Below are 27,300 nucleotides of genomic sequence, written 5' to 3'. Positions count from 1 at the left end.
AGGGATTAGCGGGTGAGACACCTTCAGGTTTCTCATATACCCTTCCCCTATGTGATGTAGCCACATCTGTTTCACAGGGGAATTGAGAGAGGAAATCCATGTTCCCTTGGTCTTTACCATTTCGGTGCTCCACAGTGAAACAGTAGGGTTGCAGGTCTAAGAACCATTGCATGAACTCGAGGGTTAGAGTATTTTCGTTGGCTAATCCAAACTAGTGGAGAATAGTCAGGCACAAGTGTGAACTTTCTTCCTAAGAAGTAGTATCTAAGATGGATAATGGCCCACTTGATGGCAAGGACCTCTAATTCCAGCACAGAGTAATTTCTTTCATTTGGAAAATGTTTGCGACTCGTAAACAAGATGGGATGTTCCAATCCATTACAAACGTGTGATAAGACTGCTCCTAACCCTGTAAGGGAGGCATCTGTCTGCAGTACAAATTCTTTTGAGAAATCTACTACCTTTAGGATCGGGTTCTGGCACAGGGTTTGTTTTAGTTTGTTGTAACATATATCATCCTCGTCGGTCCAATTAATTTTCTGAGGCTCAGCGTTCTTTGGTTTATCTGTCATACTAGCTGTCCTGTCCAAGAGGTTTTGGGTAAACCTACAGTTATAACTGTTTAACCCTAGAAATGCTCAGAGATCTCTTTTAGTTTTAGGTGTAGGGGTATATAGTACCGCTTTCACTTTCTCACGTTGAGGTTGCACACTACCATTCCCTACAAAGAAGCTAAGATATTTTACGGCTGATTGGGCCAGTCTGCATTTGGATGGATTGGCAGTTAGGCCAGCTTCTCTGAGAGCTCTTATAATGGTAAAAAGATGGAAAAGGTGGTCTTCCCAAGTTTTACTATAAATAACGATATCGTCAATATAAGCTCCACAGAAATCAGAGTATGGCTGTAATGTATTTGGTCCATAAGCAGTTCGAAAGTGGCTGGAGCCCAATGTAAGCCAAAAGGGAGGACTTTGAACTGAAACAATCCTAGGAGTGTAGAGAAAGTTGTCTTTTCCTTATCAGGTCGATACACTGGGGCCTGTCAGTACCCTTTTGTTAAGTCTAGGGTTGATAGAAAGGTGGCATTTCTGAGTTTATCAATTAGGTCATTGATGCGTGGCATGGGATAAGCATCAAAGTCAGAAATGGTATTAACGTGGCAGAAATCTATGCAAAACCTCTAGGAATGGTCATGTTTGGTGACCAATACAATAGGGGAGGACCATGGGCTTGAAGAGGGTTTGTTAATGTTCACTCTTAACATTGTAACACTTCCTCAACAGTTTAGGATGATTTTCCTGCATCAAAAGGTTTGCATGAACCTTTTGTTCTAAAAATGCTACCACCAAAGTTTCGAACACCAAAAGTTCGAACCTTTGGTGGTAGCATTATAATTAAAAAAACGGGGGCTGTGGAGGTGTCCCCCGCATCGCCCCGCTCACTATACTTTATGGTATAGTGAGCAGGGAATGCGGGGGACACAAAAAAAAAATAGAAGAAAAGGACCCTGCAGCGCCGGTTCCCAATCATGGAAGTGAAAGGGAACTGGCGCTGCAGGAACCCAGCGTGAAGACAAGGTAAGTATAGTTTGTTTATGTTGGGGGTGTGGGTGGGGGTGTGCTGAGGGTGTGGCTGGGGGAGTGTTATGGGTGTGTTGTGTGTGTGGGTGTGAGTTTGTATGTGTGTTCACATGAGAAAGGTGCAAACTTTTGGTAGTTCGCACCTTTCTCATGCAAACAATTTTCCCGCGGTAATTTCAGCCGCGGGCAAATCACTCAGATTCTCCTCAACTACTATCTGTTTGTGGGCTTCCAAGAGTCTGTATCGTTTCATGTGAACCACTTTTGCCTTAGGTGTTGTAATGTAGTGACAGGTGCCTTTCACTCTTCCTGGTTTCTCCGAGAACACATTGGGGAATGGTATAATTACATCTTTTAAATCTTCTTGTTGTTGACTAGATAGCTCTTTAGGAATTAATTCAAAGTTGTCTACCTCTTCTGGCACCAAACAGGATAGTATCGTGGCACTGGTGGCAGACAGGTTTTCCTTGCACTCTTTTAAGAGATTTCCATGATATAGATTGACTTTCTGTTTCCTATCAGGTTCTGCTACCTTATAAGTACAGGCTCCTGTTTGTTCCTGTATCTCATATGACCCATGCTACTTAGAGACAAGCTTGCTTTCCGAGGTAGGCAAGAGGACCAATACTTTTTGTCCTACGGAAAAAGATCTTAAGCTCACATTTTTGTCACAGGAAGATTTTTGCTGGATTTGTGCCTTTTCCATATGTTCTCGCAGTCTGGTGGCTGCCTGTGAAAGGGGAATGGGTGCCTCTTCTTGTTCTTCCCAGGTCTCCCGGTTCATGTCCAAGACATCTCTAGGTTCTGTACCATAGATTAGCTCAAAAGGAGAGAATCCAGTAGATGCCTGAGGGGTTTTACTCATTGCAAACAGTGCCCAGGGGATAATACAGTCCCAGATCTTCCCATCCTTATCTACCAACCTTCTCAGGATCATTTTAAGCATTTTATTGAATCTCTCTACCAAACCATCTGTTTGGGGATGGTACACTGAAGTTCATAAGGTGGTAATATGGAGTAGTTGTCATGATGCCTACCCCCGGAGCACCAGGCCAGGCCCAGCACCCCCAGGAGCAGGCATCACGCCCCCGGGTAAAAGCCCAGCGGCCCTTTATAGGGGCTCTTTGGACTCTGTCCTGGCGCCGTTGGCGCCAGGCTCATGTTGGGCATCAGTCCTGGCGCCATAGGCGCCAGGCTCATAAGGGGAAGTGTTTGGTGCACTTACCTGAAGCAGACCATGCTGCATACTCACCTGATGCAGACCATGCTGCATGAAGAACCAAGCCAAATGAGGCTTAGGAGGGACTATTTTTCTGAAAGAACTATTTTGTTACTTGGGTGGGGCTGTGGAAGAATACTCACCTGGAACTTCTTCCAAGGCTATTTAAGCCACGCCCGGACAGCCACACGTGCTTCGCGTTGTTCTGCATCCCAGCAGCTGAACGCTCACCGTGTCTGCTCCTGCACCTGGACTCCAGCCACGCCCACCTCGAACCTGGAACACCTGTAAGGAAAGAAGAGAAGAGAAAGGTGAAAACCAAGAACTTATTCAACCTTCTTACCTGCATCCGGAATCTTCAAGCCAGCATTCCTGAAGGAAGACTTCCATTTAAAAGCACTGCGTTGCTCGCTGCAGCGCCGCGCTTCACTCACCTGTTCCCGAGACGCCGCCCGGCTCCATCGCGGCTCTCAGCACCGGTCGCCACATCTCTGCACCTAGGGGAGAGAAGAAGAGACAAAAGGTGAGCAAGGGAACACAAGAGGAAAGCCGAATTTTCAGCCATATTACTTACTGGCTTTTCTTGGTGAACCATTCCATATCTCGGGTCGGCGCCGCATCTTTGGCAGGTACCGCACCCCGGCCCCTATGGGGAAAGGACAAAAGACATTACTGGGGAATTATAAAGACATTTAAAGGGGTCGCCCTCATCACTAACTCACCTGATTTTACCACCAGCAATTTAACCCCTCAACGCATCGCTTTTGTTCTGCACCTGAAACAAAGGACAGATCACAGGTTAGGAAAAACAACATAAAAGGAGGCTCACACTTGAACTTTTGCATCTTCATACTTACGGCGTATCGCTCAGAAAAGTCAAGTGGATTTGCCAGCGCCATTCTGAAAACCAGTGAAGTAACTGGACGAACGCGCGCCCCTGCACCAGAAGCAGGATGGAGAGTTCATCCTCCCAAACCATAAGGTGAGCTTAAACCGGGGGTTTTGGAGGAAGTCAGAGAAGAACAAAGGGGGAAAGGGTGGAGCAAGCACACTATTCAGCAGACAGTTAATCCCCTTTCTCATCTGCAGAAGGATATTCCTACGGGCCAGACAAGCAAGATTTGGGGGTCCTGTTCAATCGGTGGTCCGAATTCTGCGCATCACGCTTGAAGAGGCCACAGCAACCCAGACCAGACCAGTGCCTCCATGGGAGCCAGGTGAGCGTTACAGAACGTGAAGCCTTCCTACAAATTCCCACCCAGGCGCTATGGAAACTTCTGAGACTGACCAGTTGGCCCAACTACTGGGGGAATTACGGGCCAAAGTACACGCCGCTCGTCAAGAGACTAATGCTCTCAGGAGGGAAGTGATTGTAACAAAGGAAAGAGCTGATGACCTGGCTAGACAGCTTTTGCAAGGTCAAGCTGGACAAACTCCTTTACCCGTTTCCGGAGGGAACCCCGCTCCTGTGCTTTCCAGTAACCCGGTGCAGATTAATCTACCTGGAAACATGCCGCTGGCTCCACCCGAACGCTTTGCTGGGGACCCCAAACGATTCGCCGTATTCATGAATCAGTGTCATTTGCATTTCCTGTGCAGACCTGGGGCCTTTCCTAATGACCAGACCAAGGTAGCCTTTGTATTGTCATATCTCAGCGGCAGTGCTGCCGATTGGTCAGTTCCACTGGTAACTCAAGATGACCCGATTCTTCGTGATTTTCAAGGATTTCAAGCAAGCATGGAAAGGTTATTTGCTCGTCACTCCCAGGGGCAGGCTCTAGATGACGAACTTCTATCTCTGCGACAGGGCAATCAAGACCTCCTTTCCTACATTGCAACCTTTAATAGACTAATTGTGGAAACTGGGTGGCCAGAGGATAAAAGAATCACGTTATTTTATCGAGGTCTACGCGGAGAACTTAAAGATGTCCTGGCCCAAGTTCTAAATCTGCCCCAAGAATGCTCAGAATATATAGACTTAGTGGTCCAATTGGATCACAGACTGCAAAACAGAAAAGCAGATCGGTCCAAGTTTGAGACCCGGGTGTTAGTCAAGACCCACGCTAACCTCAAGGGGGCTGAAGACTCTGAGCCAATGCAAATCGGAGGAATTAAAGGACCTTTAACTCAAAAGGAACGTGAAAGAAGACGGCAGATGCACTTATGTCTTTATTGTGGTTCCTCTGGACACTTTCTATGAGATTGCCCGGCAAGGCCGCCCAGGAAGGTGGTAGGAGCCGCTGATAAAATCCATGAAACCTCTGTATCGGGAAACGACCCCGCCCGACAAGCGTAGGGGTCCGCTTGCCGAGCTTGAAAACGAACTCTCAGACCTCGCATTTCATTGTGCCAATGGTCCTCGTAGATCCGGAACAGCCTAAGCGGTTGCATGCAATAAAGGCATACATCGATAGTGGGGCTATAGGAAACTACGTGGATCGTGAATTGGTCTCCAGGATTAACCTCCCTCTGCGTCCTAAAACCAGCAAAACTGTCATCACCATAGTTGATGGTACAGAAATTGCCTCGGGACCGGTAACACATTCCACAGCTGAGGTGACACTTGTAGGTCTGGACGGCCATCGGGAGGCAGTTGTGTTTGATGTAATCAAGGCTCCACAATTTCAGGTTATTCTCAGAATCCCTTGGTTAGAGACACATAATCCTCGAATTGATTGGCGAGCGAAGAGAATAACCTTTCCGGAGTGTGCACGAACCTGCTACCCAGAAAATCTGAAGATCCGCCTAGCATCAGTAAACTCTGTCTCTATGCAACTACCTCCGGAATACCAAGACTTTCAGGACGTCTTCCAAAAGGAACAGGCCAACACGTTACCTCCTCACAGATCGTACGATTGCCAAATCGATCTAGTGCCCGGTGCACAACCCCCTTTTAGCAGGATTTATGCCCTTACTGAGCAGGAGAATCAGCATTTGAGACAATATTTAGATCAATACCTAGCCAATGGTTTCATTCGCCCGTCAAAGTCTCCGGCATCCTCGGCTTTGTTCTTCGTGCCAAAAAAAGAAGGCGACCTTAGAACTTGTATCGATTACCGCGCATTTAACCAGATAACTGTTAAAAATCGTTACCCTTTGCCTTTGATCCCTGAACTCCTTGACCAGGTGAAGGACGCTTGCATATACACCAAGTTAATTCTCGGGGGGGCTTATCATCTGGTACGAGTAAAAGAAGGCGACAAATGGAAAACGGCCTTCCGTACAAAATATGGACTATTCGAATACCAGGTGATGCCTTTCGGGTTGTGCAACGCGCCTGCTGCCTTCCAATTCTTCATGAATGATGTCCTTCGGGAACTCATCGATGTCTGTGTTGTCGTGTATATCAATGACATTCTGGTGTACTCTTCTTCAGAATCAGATCACAGAAAACATGTCAGGGCCGTCCTTGAGAAATTGCGCCAGCACAAACTGTTTGCAAAACTGGAAAAATGCGTTTTCCATACCACCGAGGTTGAGTTTCTTGGATTCATCCTGACACCTAAAGGGGTCCGAATGGACTCACAGAAAGTGGATGCCATCCTCAAATGGCCATCATCTAGTTCGGTGAAAGGTGTGCAAAGCATGCTTGGTTTTGCCAATTTTTATCGCAGGTTTATCCCGGAATTTTCACGGGTGGTGCAACCCATAACTGCACTCTTGCAGAAGAATAAACGTTTTGAATGGACCGAGGAAGCTGAACAGGCCTTTCAGGAATTAAAAGCTAAATTTACGTCTGCACCTATTTTGAAACACCCGCGTCCTGATCTCCCATATATAGTCGAAACTGACGCATCCAGCTTAGCCATGGGAGCTGTCCTGTCTCAGAGAGACCCCGAAACCAACCAACTGCACCCCGTAGCATTTTGGTCCAGAAAGTTCTCGCCGCTGGAGATAAATTATGCAATCACCGATAAGGAATTATTAGCCATTAAGTCCGCCTTTAAGGCTTGACGGCATTATCTTCTTGGCGCCAGGCATACTATCACCGTGATCACTGATCACCGAAATGTACAATATTTAAAAACTGCCAAGGCTCAGTCTTCACGACAGCTCCGATGGGCTTTATTCTTTGCTGAGTTCGATTTTGTAACCACTTACCGTCCCGGCTGTAAGAATGGCAAAGCGGACGCGCTATCTCGAATTGGAATGGGAGAAAATGGACACAAACTCAGAACCTGTGCCGATAATTCCCAAACAAAGAATCTTGGGGATAACCTCTTTACAAACCCTTGAAGACATTCAAGCACGGGTAAAACTATTCCTGGACTCTTCAGCCTTGCAGGATTGGATTAAAAGGGGGTCTGACTTTTCAATCAACGATGGCTTACATTACTTCCAAGAAAGTTCATTTTTGCCAGAAAAGGAATTGCAAGAACTGGTTATTTCCCGTCATCACGATACTCTGATGGAAGGACATCCTGGCATTGCCAAAACAGAGGAAAAAATTAAATGACAATTCTGGTGGCCGTCCTGGCGAAAGGATATTAAATCTTTCGTGATGTCCTGTGGAGTTTGCGCCCAAAACAAAGGTCAAAAAACAAAACCTGCCAGTCTTCTTCAACACTTAGACATTCCACCAGCACCTTGGCACACCTTGTCACTAGATTTTATCACGGACCTGCCCTCTTGTAATGGATACAATACTATTCTGGTTGTGGTGGATTTATTTTACAAGATGGCCCATTTTATTCCATTGAAAGGATTACCTTCAGCTTTTGTTCTTGCCAAGGAATTCCTCGAAAATATCATCCGTCTGCATGGATTCCCATCCATACTAATCTCCGATCGGGGAAGCCAGTTTATTTCTCATTTTTGGAAAAAGTGTTGTCAACTGGCACAAATCGACGTAAGACTCTCAACCAGCCACCACCCACAGACCGATGGTCAGACAGAGAGAACGAACCAGACCCTTGAACAATATCTACGATGTATGTTGCACCAATCAGAGGGTAATTGGAAGGATATTTTATGGGTGGCTGAATATGCATACAATAACTCGATACACTCTGGAACTGGTCAGAGCCCCTTTTATACCCTATATGGACATCACCCTCGTACTTCAGACTTGGACTCACCTTTGAGCCTCGAAGTGCCCGCAGTGGACCATTTGCATTCTACGATTACTCAAGCCTTGAAGGATGCTACTGCACACTTACAACATGCGAAAGGGAAATACAAAAAGAATGCGGATCTGCATCGAAAGGAGGCGCCTCCATACCAAATAGGGGATCAAGTATGGTTGGCTACCAAACACTTATCGCTCAAGGGACCTCAGACTTTTAATCCAAGGTATTTAGGCCCTTACTCGATCAAAGCTATAATTAACCCAGTGGCAGTCAAGCTAGATCTACCAGCTAACATGCGGATTCACCCCGTTTTTCATGTGTCGCTTTTGAAACCAGTGCAACCAGGAACCAGATTAATAAAGCCACCAGAACCAATCCAGATAGATGGGGAGCCTGAATTCGAGGTGAAGAACATTTTGGACTCTAAGATCTCAAAATCAAAACTTTTCTATCTAATTGATTGGAAGGGGTACGGGCTTCAGGAAAGATCTTGGGAACCCAGCGACCACTTACATGCACCTCGGCTAGTAAAAAGGTTCCATCGGAATTTCCCGAACAAACCGAAACCTCCTGAGGGAACGACCTTGGGAGGGGCCTTGGGGGGGAGTGCTGTCATGATGCCTACCCCCGGAGCACCAGGCCAGGCCCAGCACTCCTGGGAGCAGGCATCACGCCCCGGTTAAAACCAAGCGGCCCTTTATAGGGGCTCTTTGGACTCTGTCCTGGCGCCGTTGGCGCCAGGCTCATGTTGGACAACAGTCTTGGCGCCATAGGTGCCAGGCTCATAAGGGGAAGTGTTTGGTGCACTTACCTGAAGCAGGCCATGCTGCATACTCACCTGATGCAGACCATGCTGCATGAAGAACCAAGCCAAATGAGGCTTAGGAGGGACTATTTTTCTGAAGGAACTATTTTGTTACTTGGGTGGGGCTGTGGAGGAATACTCACCTGGAACTTCTTCCAAGGCTATTTAAGCCACGCCCGGACAGCCACACGTGCTTCGCGTTGTTCTGCATCTCAGCAGCTGAACGCTCACCGTGTCTGCTCCTGCACCTGGACTCCAGCTACGCCCGCCTCGAACCTGGAACACCTGTAAGGAAAGAAGAGAAGAGAAAGGTGAAAACCAAGAACTTATTCAACCTTCTTACCTGCATCCGGAATCTTCACGCCAGCATTCCTGCAGGAAGACTTCCATTTAAAAGCACCGCGTTGCTCGCTGCAGCGCCGCGCTTCGCTCACCTGTTCCCGAGACGCCGCCCGGCTCCATCGCGGCTCTCAGCACCGGTCGCCACATCTCTGCACCTAGGGGAGAGAAGAAGAGACAAAAGGTGAGCAAGGGAACACAAGAGGAAAGCCGAATTTTCAGCCATATTACTTACCGGCTTTTCTTGGTGAACCATTCCACATCTTGGGTCGGCGCCGCATCTTTGGCAGGTACTGCACCCCGGCCCCTATGGGGAAAAGACAAAAGACATTACTGGGGAATTATAAAGACATTTAGAGGGGTCGCCCTCATCACTAACTCACCTGATTTTACCACCGGCAATTTAACCCCTCAACGCATCGCCTTTGTTCTGCACCTGAAATAAAGGAAAGATCACAGGTTAGGAAAAACAACATAAAAGGAGGCTCACACTTGAACTTTTGCATCTTCATACTTACGGCGTATCGCTCAGAAAAGTCAAGTGGATTTGCCAGCGCCATTCTGAAAACCAGTGAAGTAACTGGACGAACGCACGCCCCTGCACCAGAAGCAGGATGGAGAGTTCATCCTTCCAAACCATAAGGTGAGCTTAAACCGGGGATTTTGGAGGAAGTCAGAGAAGAACGAAGGGGGAAAGGGGGGAGCAAGCACACTATTCAGCAGACAGTTAATCCCCTTTCTCATCTGCAGAAGGATATTCCTACGGGCCAGACAAGCAAGATTTGGGGGTCCTGTTCAATCGGTGGTCTGAATTCTGCGCATCACGCTTGAAGAGGCCACAGCAACCCAGACCAGACCAGCGCCTCCGTGGGAGCCAGGTGAGCGTTACAGTAGTTCATTGACTTCCCCCATGAGCTTGCTCATAAAATTTGAGCCTTGATCCATTAGGATTTCCTTAGGAAAGCCAACCCTGCAAAAATATGGTAGGAGGTGCTTTAGAATTGGCTGATTGGTGTTCCGCATAGGGAATGCCTCTTGGTATCTGGTCGCGTAGTCGACAATTACGAGGACATATTTATTGCCCAGTCTAGATGTTTCTAAAGGTCCAATGATGTCCATTCCAATTCTTGAAAAAGGGACATCTATGATTGGCAAAGGATTCAGAGGGGCAGGCAATCGGATGTGGGTACTGGTTTTCTGACATATTTCATACGTCTGAATAAAGGTTTTTATATCAGCATGGATGCCTGGCCAGTAGTACTTCCCGCTGATGTGCGCCTGGGTTTTGGATAGTCCCAAGTGTCCCCTAGTAAGATGGGAATGCGCAATCTTAACCTTCAGTGGGTTTTGGGGATTACTAACTGGATTTTACTCAAGCCTTCCGTGGATGTTTCTTTTCTATATAGCAATCCTTGCTTTAAGAAGAAGAAAGGGCTTCCCTTCTCTACACCCTCTCCTTCGGGAATTGCTTGTAAAAAAGCCTCAGCGAGGGCTGGGTCGTTTTGCTGGGCGAAGGCTAGCTCAGGATATATGGTAGGCTCTTCCCCTTTTTTTCTTCAGTGCTTGATGGTTCATCAGCTTCCCCAAAGCCTAAGGTAGCTCTCTCCATTTCTTCTGGTTCACCTTCTCTAAAATTAGGAAATAGAGCTTTTTCAAGAATCACTTGGGCAATTTTGTCTCCACAATGTACTTCAAATGGGATTTCGCGATGGTTCTGTAAGAGAACCTTTATGTCTTCCCGAAAGTCGGGATCGATGACGCCTGCTAGCACGTCAATAGCGAACTTCCATGCCAGGCCAGATTTTGGGGCCAATCTTATATAACACCCAGGAGGGGGTATCAAAATCTAAGTCTGTGGGAATCATTTCCCAGGAGGGATAGTAGCCGCTCTACTACTACAGCGAGGTCAGGCAAGCATGACAGTGCCTAGCCCAACTTATCCCTCTGTCGCTGCTGACCCGGTTGCTCCCTGATTCTGGCCCTGAGCGCCTCTTCCACCTTCAGCATGGAATATCTTCTCTCTATCCAGCCAATCCTGCGCTTCCACTGGGAGATCAAAGAGCAGAGCACGATTTTTTTTTATGCAAGACCTTCAGGCATGCCGAGTATATCAACATTTATCTCAGACCGGCCAGTCTCAATCTTGACTTGAACGCTAGTAACTGCAGATGGCACTTTTGTACTTGAAAGGTACAATCAGTGTACACTTCCAAATCAGCCGATGCCCTGCGTAGGACTTCCCCACCGGACTCCCCCACCCCCTGTCTGGAGAACGAGAGGATCTTTTCACGGTCCTTGTAGTCCAGCACCTTAGCAATTATGGGCCTGAGGGGGCACCAGAGGTGGTCATCTTGTAAGGACCCTGTGCGCTCATTCTATCATGAAGCCTTGAGTGAGGTTCCCTGGACCCATTTCTTGTACGCATACGTAGCATTCCTCCCCCTCAGGCAAGCCGACAATCCGCACATTGTTTCTATGGGACCTCCCTTCGGTTCTCCTCTGTCCTGTTTTCTCATAAGGCAACCTTCTGCTTCAGGATATGAACCTTGTTGTTTGTTTTTCGTGCAGCCACTCCTTGCTTTCTTTCACTTAGATTGCCAAACTTGAGGTCCGCTCCGTGAGGCCTCTGACATCTTGACGCACACCCCAACATCCACCTTGACTTCCTCTATCTGTATGCACAAGGCAGCTTTTAGGTCAGCAATCGGCAGCAGCACTTGGTTGTGCCTTTCACTGGGATGACCCTCTTTCTCCGGTGCCGCCGCCATGACCACATCGGTCGCTGTGTCTCAGGGATGTAGTAAAAGCATCCAGGGGCATCTGGGCAGCTCTCTGCTTGGCAGCTTTTGAAGGTATCTTAGCTCTCTAGTGCGTCACTTCCTTAAGTGACTGTTAGGGGCTGCTTGTCACCGTTAGTAGAACTTCACTGTACTGCAACTGGGCGGTCGCAAAGAACGGCTGTCTAGGGATCTTGTATCCAGAAGGGGCTTCTGGCATGCAGCGAGAACACCAATGCAATCACCACTGTCCTCCACACAGGTGTCTAAACAGAGTAATGTTACTAGCAAACTTCCCGGGGGAATCTGTCTCCTGTCGGGTTGTTATACCAGGTGCTCCCAGGACAGCTGTGACGGTATCCCCGACTTCTGTGCCGCTGCATGCTCCAGTCTGCATCTCCACTGCAGGGTTCCTAGTCTGCCACCAGTAGCACCGACCCTGGACTACTACAAGGGTCTGTGCTAGTTTCCAGGGGCCTTGTCCACTACTTGTGGTACTAGACTTCTGCTCCTCCCTACCACAGTTCCAACCTACTCCAGGGGTCCCTTGCTATGGTTGCCTTGCTTCTGAGTGTGGGTGGGGCAGGCTTCTAAGTAGTCTTCCCAGCCTGCCAGTGACTCACATTGTAAAGCATGCTCCCACTGCTTACCTCATGCCAGTCTAGCACTGTGACAGTAGGTACCAAGAGTTTCAACCACAGTCACACAACCCCTGCAGATCCCCAGACACAGCCGCAATGCTAGAGGATTGGCAACTGCGTCCAGCCCTCTCTAGCAGGTGTCCGCCCACTGGCCATGACTTATCCTTATGCAAGGAATTTCTACTTTACATCAGGACTTTTTCCTTGCTGCGATTCCTGGTCTGGAGCACCTATCCACATAAGAGACTTTTCCAGATGGCAGCCCTACATATAAAATAAATCCAGCCTATGGCCTGAAGTGCGTCCGTGTATCAGTATTCTGGTTCCCACAAAGAGCAAGCAGAGTCCCAGGACCACTTTGCAGCGTCTCCTCCGTGTAATGATAGTAGTACATGTCCGAACCCAGCTCAGAAGTATCCTCTCTGAGCACTCTCAACAGTGACTGTTTCCCACAAGTTCAGAAGTGTCCTTCCCAAGCACTATCAACAATGTCTGTCACAGCCTACAGAAAAGCATCTTTCCCCATCTGGACCATCAGTGTCCTCTCCTGGCACTCCCAGCAGTGTCCTCTCCAGAACACCTTCTCCTGCCTCCCCTGCATTCATAGTAGGTTGACAGGTTTCCCACTCCCAAACTGCATCATCTGTAAATAACTCTTCTTGAGTCCATGAAGTTTGAGGGGAGTACAAAGAATATTTCTCCTTTACTTGACTATGGAGATTTTTCACAGTCTTTATTTTCATCTGTGCCATTCTAAAAACTCATTAATCGAAATAGGGAAATTCACTATCCAAGACTAAAGATGTAAGAAGAACAGGTATCACTGCTACTAATACCAAGAAATACTTTCACTAGAATGGTAACATCAAGTGTGGTCAAAGGATGGTTCTCTGTTTGACCATGAACACTATTTCTTTCTTTATTACCCATGGGTTTCCAATTTTATAGAAGAATGTTAGCTTGTAGAGCAGAACCTTCACTTCCAGTATCCAACTGAGCCCAAATAACTATTCTTTTCTACAGTACAAACATCACATCTGGTTGAGTTTTTGCTTTTTGCATATTTTTACTTTTCTTCCCTTTCGGGAGAGGTTTTCCTGGGCTCTCTTCACCATACTTCAACATCTTACTACTTTACTTGTATTGCTTTATTTCAACAAAATAGTCATAAAAGCAGTTCACAGAAAAGTTAAAAAACACATTAGTTACATCGTCACAATCGCTTAGCTCATAATTACTCCACTAAAATTACTCAATCAGTGCTTTACCTTAAAAACAGATCAACGTTATACAGACAATAGCAGCTTGTACAGAGAGATGTCTTTACCCCATAGCACTGTTCAGCAACTTAGCTTTCCTAATATACATTTTTCTCGCCCAGATCAGACAACTTGTAGTGGCAGCACAGCCTCCTTATCCGAGGCGTCCAGGCAAATTGCCATAGCACCAGCTAGGGACCTACATCCACGGCTTAAGGACAGAGGCTTCAGGGAGCGCTTCCTCAGAGGCATGGTGGCCGGACAGAGTAACAAATGGTGTCGTACTGTCTCTTCAGACTCACCACAAAGGATACATGACGCGGAAACAGCAATATTCCATCTATGCCGAAATACAGAAGTCGGCAAGATTCCAATACGGAACTTTAAATATAATGCTCTTTCCCACCTGGGTGACACATAGTCCAGGTATTCTTCGCAGCCTGCCCACGCTTTATTGAAAGATATCCAGCCAGCTGCTCAGAAGCCCTGGATCTCCCCCGGATGTCCTCCCACACCTTTTCCCCTGCTGTGCTCTTGATTACTTCCTTTGCAACCGGTGTGATGATTGAGGGATTTGACCAGTATTCCTCCAAACCCAGCAAACCCAGATATCCTTTCACACGGGCAGCCCACTTTAAGGAACTGCCCCCTGCTGGGACAAAACACCTGTAACTGCCTCTGTATTTATGAAGGTGAGGATTAGACCATAGGCGAGCCCAGTAAAGGACCGGGCGTAATTTACAGATCATCTCAAATCCCTCCAATCCAGTTTTCAAAAGTACTGGGATCTTCGGGGCTGCAGTGGGCAACCCAAGGATATTCTTCAGACATTTTGTCTCAGTCACTGCAAGGGACTTGGTCTCCACGTGCACCCAGAGTTCCACCCCAAACAATGCTGCCTGATGTGCTTGTGCTCTGTAGGCCTCCGGCGAGACCTGAACTGCCACATTCCCATGTTCGTAGGTTAATCTAGTGAGGGCCCGCTATATCTAGCCAAGGTGAGGTTGCCCTTCTTAACCTGCATTTTCCAACTGCATGATGTCATAACTCTCAGACCTAGATAATCATAGGACTGAACCTGCTCAATTGCACCCCCCTCTACAAAGAGATATAGGCTTGTGCTTCTTTTTGGAATTAGCATTGAAGATCATAGCCTTGGTTTTTGGGATATTCAAGGCAATCCCATTCTTCTTTGCGAAAGATACAAAAATCTCTAGTTGTTTGTACACTCCAGCCGGCGTGAGAAAGAGGAGCACAGCATCCTCGGCAAACAACAATGCAGGAAACGTGTTGCCTGCTAGCAAAGGGGTGTCAGTCTGGGCAGCCAACAACCTCTTCAAAACTTCATTAATGAAAATGCAGAACAGTCTCGGCACCAACACACATCCCTGGTGGACTCCCTTCTGTATAGCAATACTACGGGAAGTGCTGCCCTCTTGGCTCCAGCGGACCACCACTGAGTTCTCTGTATAAAGACTCTGAATTGCTGAAAGCCTTGCCACAGGGATGCCAAGCTCCTGCAGGACTTCCCACAAATGTGCCTGTGGGGCCGTATCAACAGCTGTGCAGATGTCCACAAACACAGCATCGATGCTGACCTTTCTCAGAACAGAATACTTTTCACAGGTCAAGCTCAGCCGAAGACTTTGGTTTATCGTGCTCAGGCCCTCACAAAATCCTACCTGGTGATTATCAATTACACCGAAGCTCAAACATCTTACTAGTTTGGACACAAATGGTACTTGCATAAGATGGTTCAGCCTTGGTTTACTTACCTCGTCCAACCCTGAATGGGATCCGTTAATGATGGTGTGGTGGGGAGATCAATTCTATTTGAGGTGCAACCCCTCGCCTGATGACCATACTCCCCACAACAGAAACATCATTTCTGATTTGAGGGCAGAGATGGGGGTATAATAAATAGTATACCTTCCTCAGATACTTCCTGTTTTGGTTGGTCGATAACTGATAGGGAACCCAAAGTCCTGCCATGAGAGAACAAGTTCCTCTTCATTCTCGTCTGTTAAGGAAGTTGCTGACCTTGATAAAAGAAAAAAGTGAAATATTGGTCTTTGAGAAATTACAGGGAGGCAGGGGCCAAAAACAGAAGTTTCGCTGGCGGCTTGCAAACGAGGGTCTACAAACTGTAAAGAGTTCTATCCACTTAGGCATGAAGATCAGTGCCAGCAGAAGTGATGAGCCGTGGTCGGTCGCCGTGAAAAGCAAATGCCGGCAGCTGGCGTGCCAAGCTCAATTAATTAACAAAAAATTTGCCAAATTCTCGTTAAAACCTATTATTCTGTTTTTTGAGCTAAAAGCGGCACCGGCGCTAATATATGCTGGGGAAAACGCGTTTGGCTGTGCAGAGGCCCTGTGGAACTCTTTAGAAAATATTTTTGGGACTCGCGTCATGCAGCTTCCTAAGGGCACCTCTACGACATGTCTACGGTACGAGCTTGGGATCATATCAATCAAAGCAAGAATTACCTGGAACCTATTGAGCTTGTACAGAAAAACGATGGCTAAATCTCCGGTGCCTCAATTCCAAGTGCTACACAAACCGAACAACGGCAAAGTAAACACTACACTATTTGAATGGAATCTACTTTGACAGGCTCTTTTAAAGGAGTACGAAATCAGCCTTCCAACGTTACTGGAGAATCCAGACTCGGTAAAAAGGAAAATCTGGAGAACTGATTGGACAAACACTTGTGATTTAAGAGCAAAAACAAAACTATTTTGTGAGGTACCGGGAGAAGCAAAAGCTTATAGCCAGCGACACTCATATTTAACATGTTTTCCAGACCAGTACTCAAGAGCACTGTATATGCGCTTTAGAATGAACCTGCTTCTAACAAAAGAGCGTCTGGCTATTTGGGCGAAATTTGCAAACATCGACCTTGTGTGCAGATTCGGCAAAAAGAGTAACAAGACCGTTAAACATCTAGTAATGGTATGCTCGGCGTTTGAGCAACAAAGAGAGAGAAACTTTGGACAAATGATCAATGAGCATCAATTTATGAGTGCAGAAGACTGGTGGATAGCTCTTTTTGAGGGGAATAACAGAGCAGTTTCATTTGCTCTAATAAATTTTCTGCAAATGTTAAAAAGTAGCCTAGATACTGAGAACAAAAGCTGCGTGTAGGCCATCCGGAGATTCCTGCTGGAGGTGGCACACGTGTTGCACGAGTGTAAACAAACGTTGACGATTTTTGAGTACTAAAAGAAAAAGGGAAAGATGAATGGAGGGAGGAAGTGATTGTACTGTGTGTACTGTTTTTCTTTTTTAAAGGTTTGAATAAACCAATAAAAATAAATAAATAAATAAATAAATAAATAAATGGTATACCTTCCTCAGATACTTCCTGCTTTGGTTGGTTGATAACCGATAGGGAACCCAAAGTCCTGTCATGAGAGAACAAGTTCCTCTTCATTCTCGCCTGTTAAGGAAGTTGCTGACCTTGATAAAATATCTTCCTCAGACAGGCTGGAAATATCACCTAACAAGGGGGTCTGAAAACTTTAGACTGGAAGACTTCACAATTTTCTTTCTCTAAAGTATCAGGGTTTTTCATAGGTAATGGGAAGGCAGAAATATGAATTTCCTTATCTGGAGTTTCTATTAAAGAGGCTTCTATTAGCTGTACTCTCTAAAGCATCAACTGGAACAACCATAGTTTGAAGTGAATTACAATTTCCTGTACTCTGGGGGGAGGAGTCTCTGATAATATGGGGATCTCTGAAATTTTAGTCTCTTCCCATAATAAGCTTGACTCATTCTGTGGGTAACTGGATTCATAGATTTTCTCTGTCTGCCACTGTGTGTGTAGTCAGGCGAAAAAATGTCTGAGCCCCTCCTCACCTTAAATTCTTTGTCTGGAATCCCTCCATCTCCCTGCCTAGTGTCAGACTGGCGCAGAGATTCCCATGGGGTGTCATGTACCAAAGGTCTAACTAGCTTGCCTCGCTTAACTTGTACTAGTGTATGAGTCTATGTGACAAATTCAAAAGGGTGATTTGTATTACTTTCTCACCAAACATCGGAGGCAGCACCCTTAACATTCCCGTTTGTCTCTCTCCACTTATGGGGACAAGATAAACATCTGAGCCTGATGGAACGCCCATCATAAGCTCTAAGGAAATTATGTTTGTGTTCCTACTGGGTACTTAATATGACCAAGGAAAGAAGAGATTATAAGTGTTACCCTCCACTTGTTTCCTAGTGGGAAGAATGGCATGGTTGGTTAGGGGTTGAAAAACAAACCTGATCTGAGAATAGGGATACAGAAGGTGTTCCCACTTTCTCTCTAGGGGTTCCAGCCCACTGGTAGAAAATGTAACTGTTTTAAATTTTTCTTCACTTATAAAAGGTACAGGAATTGACCCAATTCTGGGAGAGATGATGTTATTCTCCTTACTCCTAGATATAACAATATTCTTCTTGAGAGGCTACTGATTAATAGGGCAGTCTCTTATCCTCCCAGTTCCTTTGATGGAGAAGGAATGAACGCTCCTTTCCTCCACTGTACGGTTGGTATCCGAACCAGGTTTAGAATGGGAAGAACAAGTGGCACGAGAAGGAGGAATAGGCTCAGACCAATCCTTTTCTGAATTAATTTCTGTTTGATCAGAATCTGCCATATACATAGTGGATCCCCAGTTTGGACTCTGATCCAACTTCTGATACCATATGTGAGCGGTCAGCAACTTGAGGTGGACAACTGTTCGATGATTGTTCAAAATATGCCATTTCATTAAAGTATAAATGATATTAAATGCCTCACTATCCCTACTCTGCTGAGGATTATCTTCCTAACAAACAATAAAGGGAAACACTCTAACACAGGATGACTGCCCTCACAGTCAACATCAAATAAATAAAAGAAAATATATATGGCAATTCACATAACATAAACAATTATATTCACAGTTTCTTGATGCCCCTTTAGTAACCTGGGTGAACAACCGTCCCCAGGATTCAAAATAAACTCAGTTTCAAGGCTCATCAAAAGAAACAAATCCACGTAGGTCTCAATTCAGTTCTTAGAGTTTCAGTCTTAAGATAACGTTCTGGTAACCAAAGTTCCAACAAGAACAAAGATAAATGGTGAAATAAAGACTTTCCACTTCCTCAGAATAGCATCAATGTTATTCCCAGCAAAAATGCTTTTCCACCATGTCAGTTTATCCAAGAAGATCTCACACAGTTTAAAGAAATACAGCTTCTATAAATGTTACTGAAAAACAAGTATTGGTTAACAGTTATTGTATCTCTGTATAAGGTTAGAATGCACAATAGGTATTTTTGTCATGATGACTTCACAGTACTGCTGCTTCTACTTCAACAACTTCACTTCTACTAAATGTAACCATTAGGACATTTTCATTTGACTCACAGCATTCTACTTCATTTGTACCACTGAAGTCTTGCATCCACTGACAATTCAGACATACCACCACAGCTTCAGTATTGTGTACTACTACAACAACTTCAGTACTTTGTGACTCAAGACAGATTCGGACAAGGTTCACGTTAAGGTTCAACTCCTTAAAATAGGCAAGGCACTCTTCCTCTGATTAATGCTCTTCAAAAGCGCAGCCTCTTTGCCTCGCTTGTCTGTCTGCCACAGCAACAACTCAAAGTTTACCTTTATGACCAACTTCTCTCTCTGTGGTTTACAGTCTTTGGCCATATAGGTTATGTCAACTTCAGATAATAAATATGAGCAGCAAGCTTCCCTTCCCCTACATTGTCGTCCTCTCTCTCTGTCAACTGTTAGCCAAATATTTACCCCAAAGTCTTGGTTCCACACACTTGGCTTCAGGTAATGCTTGCACACTTGTATCTTAGGCAAGGATGGACTTGTTAGGCTCACAGTGTTGTTTAGATTGCTTTGAGCCTTTAAGAAAAGTTGCTTTCATTCTCAATAGGGAAATACTATTGGCTTGGGCAATGCTTGCTCTCTCTTCAATTGTTGATACAAATGTTTAAAAACGTCACTTCCTTTGTAGACAATTAAGGTTCGCCTGAATAATGAGGTAGGGATCACTCTTCAATTGGAAATCAATGTTAAGAACATGCAAACTCTTCTTTATCAAGTTTACAATGCTTAAAGTGTTTGACAATGGCTTTCGGCAGCGTTCGCTCGTTACGCAAGTGAAAAGAGAAATTACTGATCTAAAGCAAGTGCTACTTTTCCATTGTCCAATTGTTTAATAGTTCAACAAACCACTTCAACTCGCTTCTGACTGTACGCAAGTGAATAAGAACCAGGATACTGTTGCCGGCAGTGCTCGCACAAGGAATCAGAACGTCAGGTTTGACTCACCAGCTTCTGTGCTATTTGATCTGCGGGTTGCACAACTTCCATGACTTTGGGCACGACTTCTACTGCTTCTGGCTTCACAGGCACCCACACCCTTCCTCACTGAATGTGTCTCCCAGTCGGCCACTCGTTTAAGGAGCCCCTCTAGCTCCTGAGACCCACTGTCATGATGCCTACCCCCAGGCATCCGGATCGAGTCCATCAGCCCTGGGAGCAGGCATCCAGATACTCATTAAAACCCCAACAGCCCCGGCTGGGGGCTGTTTGGATTCAGTCCTGGTGGCTTAGGCGCCAGGCTCATCATAGAAATCAGTCCTGGCGCCATAGGCGCCAGGCTCATAGACTTTACTTACCTTATGCAGACCATGCTGCAAATGAGTCCAAGCCAACGTGAGGACTGGATGGGACTATTTTATTACAGGGACTATTTTTTACTCGGGTGTGGTTCTGGGGAACTTCTTACCTGGGACTACTTTGCAGGCTATTTAAACCACGCCCGAACAGCAGCTCATGCTTCGTGTTATTCTGCATCCAGCAGCGTAACGCTCACCGTGTCTGCAAGTCAGCATCTAGTCTTCTGCCACGCCCGCCTCGAATCCGGAGCTCCTAGACAAAAGGAAAAGAAAGGAGAAGAGGTTAGATCATGGACATTATTTGATTCCTTACCTGATTCTGGACCCAGCACATCTCCGAGCCTGGAAAGGGCATTATTTCAGCACGTGTCGCTTCGCCAGCAGAAGTGCCGCGTTATACTCACCAGTCCATCGCATCTTTCAACTCGGCGCTGCCTCCATCATTTTCTTCGTCGAAACCCAGCGCCTTGGGGGAAAACAAAAGGAATAACAAGGTGAGCCGAGAAAAACGACAAAGACAATCTCTTTGCCACCATAGGGCATAAGGTGAGATTACCAAGGGGGATATCGGAGGTGATTAGTAGGGAGAACGAGAACAGTTGGGGGGCCATCACTAAAGTCCACGGGGGGCTAAATCCCTCCTTTCTCCACTTGCAGGAGAATACTTCTACGAGTCCAGCAGACAAGATTAGACGGGCCAGTCCAGAATGTCATCTCTTCACTACGCATCACGTGGAGACCGCAGCAATCCGGGTCCGATCGACGCCCCTGTGGGAACCAGGTGAGCGTAACACCCACAGCGTTACAGCAGCTCCTGGCCTTGGTCTCCGACACACTTCTGGCATGGAAATCTCCACAACTAAGCTCACATGGGGAAAGGCAGCCTCCCTGCATGCCTTCTGCTGCGCAACATCTGCACTTCAGATTTTGGGGGAACAGGACCCTCTCAGAACACGCAGGTGAAATCTGCTGCATCCACATTCCGGTGTCCCTTTGGTTCAATCACTTCGGCCGGGATTGCCAATATCGTGCCTTCTGCTTTCTGCCTCTGCTTCTACATTCATAGGTTTGTCAGAGCTTTCCTTTGGTTCAGTATTCAATAGTTCTTAGTTCATATTCTTTCACTTCCAGTTCAACTTGTTCATATAGTTCACTATAATACTTCACTTTTGCTTATACATCTCATTACGTTAATTCAACAATTACTTTTGCCCTATGAAGCCCCCAGGAGCACCCCGGTACGAGCGTTCACTTTTGTTCACTCATCGGTCCCTGGCGGATCCTCCAGGCGGCTTCTTTCCTCTTCTTCTTCTCTGTACAATTGCGAGCAGCGCTCACACGCTGCTATTCTTGCTGTCGGTTGTCGGCAGCTCTGCTCACCTCTCGCGGACACTGCCGGTATTTTGCAGAAATAAGCTTTCTTCCGTGCCCCAGAGCTCCTGCTGTGGGCACCCATTCAGGGAGGTTCCAACCACTGCGACCCTCTCACAGCCCAATCCGGCCTCAGCGCCAGTCTCTCCTGGGTATTTGCCGACATCCTGGCCTCCAGGCAGGATCCTCCTCAGCAGCCTCCTTCTCAACAGGATTTCTCCCGTCACAGGCCCAGAAAGCTTGGCCCGGCTCTCTCCTGCTGGTTTCCACTTCCTTATTTTCGGCCCACCTTTTATGCACCTGCAACCATTTAACAGGTTACAGGTGTGAGTCCTCAAGTCAAGCTGCCTGACTAAAATTATTGGTGTTCGCTGGACATGTCTGACCCGTATAACAGTCTTCAGGCCTCTTCCTCGTCTCAGTACCAGAGTGGTGAAATGGCATGTTAGTATGTACCACTCCTAGTCAACTCTTCCTCATCCCAGTACTATAGTGGTAATAATGAGGGGAAATTAATGGAAGTGATTTGCAACAGCCTATAAAGGCAGGGGGGAGGGTAAGGTTGGTTATCACAAGGAAAAGAGGCATACCATGTTTTGTCTGTGAACATCCTCTCCCCAATCTCCAATTTACAAGGACCCTCCACCCAGGAGATCCTCCCTTGCATCTCCACCCCCCAGGGTCAGAATCCAAAAGCGATGGCCTTTCCCTGGCCACCTGAGAAGAGGATCCAAGGGGATTGGGTTTGAGGATACCCTCAGGTTTCTCCTAGGCCACACAGGGTATTTTAGATGCACAGAGTTTACCTCTATTTAACCCCTCTGGAGTAGCGCACCTAGATCCCAGAAATGGGTTCCTCTGCCCCATGTGGGTAAATATTTAGATGCCAGACTCGGAAGGCCTCCAGAGAAGTAGGAAAAAAAATAAATTGAGGTCAGAATTTCCTGAATCGTTTACTCCCCAAAAAGTCACTGTCATTCCAGAATTAGATCCTCAGTTGGTCACTTGTTTGCAAAAATCAGGCAAAGACTCTAAGAAGGGGCTTGATAGGGCTCTTAAACTACCAGGATAAGGTACTGTATATCTCAGGTCCCCTTACAAAAACTTTTGATTCGACCAGGACAGCCAAGGAACAGGGCAATTTGGTGGAATCAATACCCCTTCGCCAGTGGGCCCAGAGGGCCGTTTGTTTTTTGGGCTATGCGATTTGGCCATTTCTGCAGAACAGCAGAAGGGAGTCTTATTGGTGTTGGATTCAAAACTGGCTGATTTGGCCCTCAGAGAGCATGGTTTCAATGCAGTTACAAACTTGTTTCAGGACAAATTCCTCAAGGATATACCAAAATATGTTGGCCTTTACACTTCCCTTGACAAGGCTCAAGCCACCCTAAGATTAGTCTTTGGGGGGAGGGTGTTTTTGGGCATCCCGGAAACAGACAGATGCACCTAGTACAGCAATCACAGGACATCTTTCTGTTAAATACCTTCAATCCCTAACGTGCAAGGGGATGGTGGACCAGAGAGTCATTCAACAAGGGTTTCTGCAAACAAAGATCACATCGAAGTAAGTCTGTTATATTTTTCAAATCACAATTCTTTCCAATGAAAAATAGGTGGCAGACTCACTGGGTTTTTCCATTCTTGGTGCAAAATCTCTCATAACCCTTGTGTTCTCCAGACCATACAGGGGTTTCACATTCAATTCTACACATCGCCTATTCAGATTGCTCCTACAGTACCAATTTGTTGACACATAGGTATGGATATAGTTGGACCCATTGAGACATACAAATTGGGAAACCGGTACACACTGGGTACATACTGGGGATATTATACTATGCAGACCATTATCCTGAAGATTTTCCTTAACAGAATAACAACACAACACATTTTACAAACATTTAATTCTGATTTTTTCAAGAGTTGGGTTTCTGAAGGATATCTTAACAGACCAAAGATCTACCTTTATGAGCAAACTCATGTCATTGTCTCGGGAGGATCGCTCAAGGGAAACGTGCTTGCCTTGGAAGTAAGACGACATGGAGCACCACAGGTTCAATCCCCGGGTCCGCGCTGAGAAACCTCTGGGTATTGAGTGTGTTATAAATAACCAATCATATCATATCATGTCAGAAGTAAAGGAAGTTCTCCAGATCAAAACTTTGTGTACCTCTATATATATCACCCTCAAACAGACGGTTTGGTAGAACGGTTCAACAAAACTATAAAGCATATTTTAAAGAAATTGGTTGAAACAGTCTGAATAAATTGGGATGCTATGACACCATGGGTCCTTTTTGCCATTAGGAAAACACCACACTCCTCAACAGGGTTCTTTCCATTTGAACATTTATATAGGAGGGATGGTCTTGATGTGTTACGTGAAACTTGGGAGGAACGAGAGGAATCTACCTTGTCACTATCCCAAAATGCCCAGTACCTGAAAGAACATATGGCGGCAGTCAGATCCATAGTACAAACTAATTTGATTAAAACCCAAGAACATAAAACTGATCATTATGATAGAAAGCTATACAAAGATCCTTTTCTATCGGGAAAAAGGTCCTAGTTCCCCTCCCTTCATCTGAAAATAAAATGCTTTCAAGTGCCATGGTCCCTTTGAAATAATAGTACAAGCGTGGCGTTATAATTATCAGGTTTCACAACCAGAAAGAAAGATCAAGGCTCACATTTGTCATGCGACCCTTCATAAAGAGTGAAGGGAGAATCCTGTTGAAGACACTACTGTGGTATTAACTAGTTTACTGTCTGATGAAAACAATACAAATACACTGATTCCTTCTGATTTAAGTCAAAATCAAAAATAAGATCTAATGGACCTCTTAGAACAGTTCCTGATGTTTTGAGAACTGAACCTGGTCATGTAAAAGTAATGTACCATTATTTACATATACCCCCAGGAAAGGTGGTCCATTTAAAGCCATATCAGATACCTGAAGCTAGAAAATGCATTATTGAAGAAGAAATAGAAAATATGTTAAGGGCTGATATTATCGAGCCGTCGCAGAGTCCCTGGTCATCCCCAATTGTGTAAGTCGCTAAACCAGATCAATCGTGGAGGTTCTGGAAGGTAAATGCAGGCTCCCAATTTGATAGTTACTCCATGCCTAGAAGTGATAATCTTATTGATCTGTTGGGGTCTACTGTTTACCTCTACACGATTGCTCTGACAAAGGGGTACTGGCAGGTCCTTGTTAGTCCAGCAGATAGGGAAATGACAGCCTTTTCTACACCTATTGGGCTTTTTTTTAATTGAAGGTGCTACCTTTTGGGCAGCAAGGAGCACCAGCTACTTTTCAGAGGCTAATGGACCAGATCCTCTGTCTCTCTGCTTCTTTCTGTGGAGCCTACATCCACAGTAAGCATGGAGAGAGCATGTTTATCATCTGTATTTAGTCACTAGAGCAATAAGAAACGCTGGGCTTACAGCCAAACCAAAGAAATGCCACCGAGATAGATCAGCAGTCAAATATCTTGGGTTTTTTGTGTAGGAAACAGACTTATAGAGCCCCAAACTGAAAAGGTCAGGGCAGTTAAGGAAACCCCCAGTCCCAAGAGAAAGAAAGATCTGAGAGCCTTTTTGGGTTTGGTAGGATATTATAGATGTGTTATCATTAATTCTTCATCCATTACATCCTATCTTAGTGACAAACTCAGAAATTCTGAGCACCAGGAGATTAAATGGTGAGAAGAAGATTGGTTGTATTTTGATAGACTTAAACACCCATTATGCAGTGAACTTGTACTGAAGGTGGCAGACCTCAACAGGGGGATTTGTCCTACAAACAGACTCTTCACATACTTTTCTGGGAGTAGCTCTTTCACAAGATCATGATGGTATAGAGCACCCCATTACTATATAAGCAGACAACTGTTCCCAAGGAAGAACAACTACATATCTGTTGAGCTAGAGGTTTTGGCAATCAAGTTGGCCATAACCTACCTCAAATACTATCTGCCAGACAGAAAATTCAGATTAGTCACCGACCATGCCCGCTTAACATGGATGAGCCTTCGCAAAGACACTAATGCAAGACTTATGCGCTTGTTCTAAGATTTACAGCCCTATTGATTTTCAGTTGAACACCTGAAAGGAAGAGAACAAGGGAATGTGGACATCCTTTCCTGTTTTCCTGTTTTCCAACAGGTGCTGCAAGAACCAGCCAGATTAGGGGAAGGGTATTGGATGAATCCAGTGGAGTCATCACGGATTCCCCAGCAATGACCTCCTCCCATGTGGTATGGGGACGACAGCCGCTACCTGATCCTGACCCTGGGCGCGGCTTCATGAAGGAGGATCACATGGGGAGACAGCTACCGGGGCGATGTCATGACTTCAATGGACGAGACATGGTATTTTCTCTATTCAAATGAGGACACCCCCTTATACCTAAGACCCTTTTTCATGAGGAAGATCCGCTGATGTCCCAGACCTTCATGGCATACTGTCAGATACATGTTCCCACTGGTAGAAAAAGTGAACCCTCGTCTTCATATTTCCATGGCCAAACACACAGCCATAACACCACTCACACTGCTGAAACATAACACCGTTTTCTTCTAAAGTTCCCTTTTGTAAAACCAGTAAAGAGGACTGTTAACAAACTCTATGAACTTCAGCCAGAACTCCCTAAGTACTGAGACAAGGAGGATGCAGGAGCGTGAACCATCTTCTAAGAACTTGAACCACAATGTGCAGTCTAGTTGTTTTTCCAAAGCGCCTTTACATGGGACATTCAAACCTGGCAAGCGCACTAATTAGAGAGGCAGTACAGGAGAAGATGTTGGCTCCTAGTCAAGAGCTCAAGAATGCAAAGGATACGTACCAGCAGTGCTTAATTTGTTAATTAATTTGCTGGTGGCCAACACCGGCAGTCTTTTTTGGGGAACGGAACATTGGGCGCACGTGTAATTCCTTTGTTCGTTGAACTATCATGATCATAAATCATTATATGAGTCATTCTGCTGCTCTCCTTGCAGTTGCAGGCCATGGCTGGCTGGCTGGGCCTACAGAAAAACAACAACAGCCAATGAAAACCAACATTCTGTTGTTACTATGCACTTTTGATACATTCTGTATAGTAACACAGAATGTACAGTTTTCATTGGCTGTTCGACTCCATGATGACGTGTGTGGGGGAGGGGGAGTGAGTGACGTGTTGTTGTTGCAGAGGCAGCAGGCAGTTCACATGCACACTTGACTTGGCGTGAGTGACTCGTGAAAGCCTGCTGCCCTGCACGTGTGGTTCCAAATTCGGTGTGCGGCCTAGTTTTGCTGCTGCAGGCAGCTTACGTTCCTCTGGACTGGGGCAGGCGTGGTAAGTACTCGTCCGGAATTAGTATTTTTAGTGTACTATAGTTATTAATTTGTGTCTCTCTGCTCGCCACCGAAATGACTAATCATCCACGGCGGCGAGCAGCGCTGCAGCACCATAATAATGAAGTATGCGTACGTATTCGAGCTCCCCTCTCCTCCCAACTTTGAATGTATGCGCTGTGCAAATTTTCATTGCGTGATTTGCGGCTGGTGTCGTCTCTGT

Source organism: Ambystoma mexicanum, chromosome 1p (genome assembly GCF_040938575.1).
Source record: "Ambystoma mexicanum isolate Mex_15411 chromosome 1p, UKY_AmexF1_1, whole genome shotgun sequence".
NCBI lineage: Eukaryota > Metazoa > Chordata > Amphibia > Caudata > Ambystomatidae > Ambystoma > Ambystoma mexicanum.
This window is presented reverse-complemented; position numbering follows the sequence as displayed.